The following is a 5645-nucleotide window of genomic DNA, read 5'->3' on the forward strand; positions in this document are numbered from 1 at the left end:
TTTATACCTGAAAAATAGAAAACCTTCCAGTCATTCTATGTGTGACACTTTCCTGTAGTGGGAGATGGCAATAGAATTATGACTATAATAATTTAGAACTCTGGCCAGATCATGCTCCTTTGAAGATGGTCTTCAAATAGTAATGGGAAAAGAAGAGAGTTGTTAAAAAGTGTACACTTGAGCATTCATTTGAGTTAGGGTATACCAATTATTCCTCCTATGTAAATAATTAGATAAACTGAGATTTCTTATGCAAACCAACTAACTAATCAACAATGAGGAGGATGACTGTAACTACAGCAAAACCCTGATTAACTATAAGAATTAATTCCAAGGAGGAAAGCAATAACTATAGTCTCCAAAAGGAAAGCACATATAATTATTTTTCAGAAAGAAAGTAAATTATTTCCTAATAATCCCTACTGTCTCTGAATATAGATGTCTCCCCTTTCAAGAGAGTCAGACTTAATGAGTAATGGAGAGAAAGAGAATTTCTAGTTTCTCTGTATTTAAAGTGATTCAGTTAAATACTACAAGTCAACACATGTCTTTTGAAATTCCTAATTTTTGTCTATTTTGAGGACTAAGAGTAAAACTAAAGCAAGGGACGTGTATTTTAAAACAAACAATTATTCAGTACTCAGCTGATAAAGAAAAAATAATAATTTGTTTCACCTTTCAACATGATTTAATTCAGCAAGCAATCATTGATTTTCTATGCTGTATAAAGCTTGGTCCTTCATGTTACCAGAGGTACAAAAATGAATAACTTGTAGTCCCTAGCTTCAATGAGCTCAGAGTCTACTGCATAAAACAGATTCATAAACTGCCACATAAAATATCAAATAGTAATTTTATTAAAAAATGAGCAATGCTCTCAAACTTTAGCAGGCATCAGAATTACCTGGAGGAATTATTAAAACATTGATTGGCCCCACCCGCAGAGTTTCTGATTTAGTAGGGCCTGGATAATTTGAGTTTCTAACATGGTCCCAAATTATACTCATGCTGCTGATCTTGGAATGACACTTCTAAAATCACTGCTTTAAGACTATGATAGAATTATTTATTTTTACTTTAATTGTTCAACAAAGCAAGAATTCTCAGGACACATGAACTTGCTGTTTGATAATTCATTTAAATTTGATAGGAAGATGAAAACTTAAGCAATTATATGGAAAGGAAATAAAGAGATAAAATGGAATATTGGAGTCATGTGTAGAAGGTGTCATTAGACTACAAATGAATGTATTTGACTACTAGAAAGGAGAGATATGCAATGCAGATTTACTGAAAGTTTATATATGACTAGCAAAATAAACTCTGTATGTAATAAAACGGTTTACCCCACTAGAATAGCTATAATTAAATAATATCAATTTATGACGTGATTGGTTGTAACTGGAACTTATGTTTCTGGTTGTTGCGTAAAATATTATATCATTTTTGGAAAACAATTTGTCAGGGGTTTGTTTGTTTTATGATTTTATTTATTTTTAGGGAGAGAGAAAGAGAGTGCTTGCACGAGCACACATGGTAGGAGGGGCAGAGGAAGAGGGAAAGAAGCAGGCTCTGCTGACTACAGAGCCTGACTTGGGACTTGATCTCACAACCCTGAGATCATGACCCAAGCCAAAATCAAAAGTTGGTCACTTAACCGACTCAGCCATCTAGATGCCCCACTTTGTCAGTTTTTTATAATGTTAACCATACACTTAGCCTATGATTCGTTTTATTCCTAGATATAGTGCCAAGAGTAATGAAAACACATGTCAACTAAAAGACAAATACATTAATGTTCAAGGAAGCTTTATCTATATTAGTCTAAAACTGCAAATAACACAAAATCTATCAATAAGTGAATAAGCAAAGAAAATGATCTACATATACATATATGGGTGAATATCAAAAACATACTGAGTGAAAAAAATCAGACACAAAAGAGTACTTAATATAGAGTTCCATTTTTTTTAAGTTTTAAAAGTAAAGCTCATCTGTGATGATTGAAACCATATCATTGTTTTTCTAGGATTGGGGGGTGAGAATAAGTGAATAGAAATATGCATAAGGAAAATTTCTGGGTTATGGAAATATTCTATTACTTGATTGGATGGTCAAGGGAGTAATATCACTAAAATGCAACAGATAAACTTTACTGAATGACTGGGTGTCGTTGATAATGTTGGAAAAGAAAAAAATATGGTGACATGTTTTAAGTCTACATAAATGAATGTATGATGATGTTAGTAAGTGAAATAGAAAAACAACAAAAAAGTAGCATTTATAGGTGTATTCATTTTATGGCTATGTAATAAATTATCATAAATGTAGCAGTTTAAAACACACATTTATTATTTCACAGTTTTGTAGCTCAGGAGTCCAAGCAAGGCTTAACTGGTTGTCTCCTTCAGCGCTCACAAGGCTGCAATCAAGGCATTAGCCAGACTGCCTTCTTTTTCAGAGGCTTAACTGGTGAGAAATCCACCTCTGAACTTTCTCAAGTTCTTGGAATAATTTATTTTCTTGTAGCTATAAGACACATGGCAGCTTGCCACTTCAAAACCAGTAATGGAAAGAGACAGGGAGAGGGAGATGGGAAGCAAGAGAAAGAGTGAGAGCAAGAGAGAGAAATGCTAGCCAGATGGATACCACAATCTTAGCAATCTTTTGTAAATGTAATCACAAGCATCTTATCACCTTTGCAATATTTTATTGTTTACAGCAAGTCACATGTCTTCCTTGCACTGAGGGGAAGGATTATACAAGAGTGTGAACACCAGGAAACAGAGATCATGGAAGTCACCTTAAAGTCTGTCCTCCACTGAAAATAAAAGTTATTTTAGATTTGTTGAATTTGTGAATCTTTCCTGTGCCTATGTCAAGGAGGTAGTAGAAACCTTGCCCTTGGCAAGATGGTGGAGTATGACTTGACTATTTCCATCACACACTTTTTGGATTGGCATCTTTCCACTGCTTGAGCTTCTCTCCATAAACAGATATATAATGAAAAAGAATTATTACAAGGGAAATTGGATCTTCTGACGAGATCGGGCGCGTTCAGAGTGGTATGGCCGTAGACGAAATTGGATCTTCTTAGTGATACCAACATGGTTGACTTTGCTATGGATTTATACAAAAACCTTGATTTTGATGATATTCCACATGCTTTGAATGAAAAAAGTGCCACAGTTGTTGCACAACTGAAACAGCTTCAGGCAAATGGAACCAATTGTGAAGACACTTGAAGATCCAGAAATTACGAGGCAGATGCAGTCAACCAGAGATAGTCAGATACTGTTTGACTATCTGGTGGGCAGGCGTGGTTTTAGGCAGGAATATTTAGATATACTCTAAAGGCATGCAAAATTCCAATATGAATGTGGGAATTACTCTGGAGCAGCAGAATATCTTTACTTCTTTAGAGTGTTGGTTCCAGCAACAGACAGAAACGCTTTGAGTTCACTCAGGGGAAAACTGGCCTCTGAAGTCTTAATGTAGAATTGGGATGCAGCTATGAAATACCTTACATGGTTAAAAGAGACCATAAATAATAATTCTGTGAGTTCTCCACTTCATTCTCTCCAGTAGCAAACATAGCTCATCCACTGGTCTTTGTTTTCTTCAACCACCCCAAAGGGCATGATAACATTATTGATATTTTCCTTTACCAGCCACCATATCCTAATGCAATTCAGACGATGTGTCCACATGCTCTACACTATTTTGACTACACCCATCATTACAAACAAAGGTGTTCAAAAATGCCAGCAGGTGCTAAAAGATCTAGTTAAAGTTATTCAACAGAATCTTACACATATAAAAACCCAGTTACAGAATGTGGTGAATGCTTATATGTTAACTTTGATGTGTCTTGGAAAAAGCTGAGGGAATGTGAATCAGTTCTTGTGAAAGACTTCTTGGTGGCTTGTCCTGAGAATTTCATTGAAAATGCTTGTCTCTTCATATTTGAGACTTTTAGCCGCATCCACCTGTGTATCAACATTAATATGTTGGCAGACAGACTAAACATGACTCTGGAAGAAGTTGGAAAGTTGATTGTCAATTTGATTAGAATGCAAGACTGGTTGCCAAGATTGATTCTAAATTAGGCCATGTGGTTATGGGTAACAACGCAGTCTCACCCTATCAGCAAGTGATTGAAAAGATGAAAAGCCTTTCATTTAGACACCGGATGCTGGCCATGAATATTGAGAGGAAATTTAATCAGAAAAGTAGATCAGAGGTTTCTAACTGGGCAACTCAGGACTCTGACTTCTGAAGAACTGTGTAAAGACAAGATGAAAAAACTATAAAATAAAGATGAAATAATAAAACCATTATATAAAAGGTGACATACATTTTAGAAACAATATATTGAATATAAATTTTAGGAAATTTGAATAAATTGGTTGTTACATTAAAAAAAGAAGGTAGTAGAACATGCAGTATGATTTGTAATCTTTTAAGACTACAAATATTTAATATTTGAACAGCACGCTGATAATAGTTCACACTTTCTATTAAATTTATGGGATAGAAAAGAAAATAACTTGATGTCAATTTCTCTATTTTAGAATAAGTTGATTTTTTTAGTATGATTCAGGCAAGGAAAGGAATAAATTTGCTCACCTAGATCAATTGTGCTATGAAGTTTTAAGAATAATTTTCAGGAAACATAATGAGAGATATTTTTAAAGTACAAAGTTATGCACTAGCATAAAACAAGAGCAAGAAAGCAAGGATGAATGTCAGTTCTGTACCAATGGAGTCATTGACCATATGTTCTCTTCTCTAGTCCAGGGATAAGAAAAATCATTGTCACAATGCTGTTAATCAGTTCTGCCAGTCAATTCTCTAGCAATCTGTCTCAAATTTTTACTAAAGGAACATAAATAAAATATGATCACTTGGCTCAAGATTAACCAATCTGAACTATAACAGTTAGGCAAGAACTTTGCAAACTCCCTGGCAGGTTTAATGATAAAGGAAAAGAAACTTTTCATGGGCCATTCAATTTGTGGGACTTTGGTGGGGATCTTTTGGGAATGTTGATAGTAATTTACCAAGTACAAAAGGTAAGAACAAAATAGCAATTATTGATGGAATAATAGTACTCCAGATGTATGGATAAAGTAACTCTAGGCAGATTCTTTACTGAGTGGTATGAGCAAAAATGACAAAATGGAGAAAATAATCACAGAAAAGATATTAGAAAAATTTAGAGACCATTTAAAAATGAATTCAGCTAAAGCAGAGATAAAAATCTGCTAAAGATTTTGTAGAGCAGTAATTCCAACAGGAAATCTAACTGAAACGATTAACAACAACGAGCAAGTTAAATTTCAAGGGTAATTAACTCACTTTTGGTTGAAAATCTCATTGACTTAGGAAATACAATATTACAGGTAAAGTATCTCTGAATTTATGGGAGGATTTTTAAGTAGTAGAACCAGATTGACATAGAAACACCTTCAGTTACATAAGGAGTTGGGGAATACGAAGCAGTAACAGCAGAGGGAACAGGAGCCAATGTTGGGGCAGAGAACAGCTGTGTACTATGCCATTAATTCAGGTTTGAGAGGACTTGCTATTGGAAGCAGAGTTGTGTTAGGTAATATGTATTTCCCAGCTGAAGAGTTCCATCA

At 34.5% G+C, this 5645-nt stretch overlaps 1 pseudogene; it reads left to right on the plus strand.

Moving 5' to 3' along the window:
* Positions 1 to 2912: 2912 nt before the first annotated feature.
* LOC110587734 lies at positions 2913 to 4279 on the plus strand (annotated as a pseudogene).
* The last annotated feature ends 1366 nt before the right edge of the window (positions 4280 to 5645 follow it).

This window comes from Neomonachus schauinslandi, chromosome 3 (genome assembly GCF_002201575.2).
Source record: "Neomonachus schauinslandi chromosome 3, ASM220157v2, whole genome shotgun sequence".
Taxonomy (NCBI): Eukaryota; Metazoa; Chordata; class Mammalia; order Carnivora; family Phocidae; genus Neomonachus; species Neomonachus schauinslandi.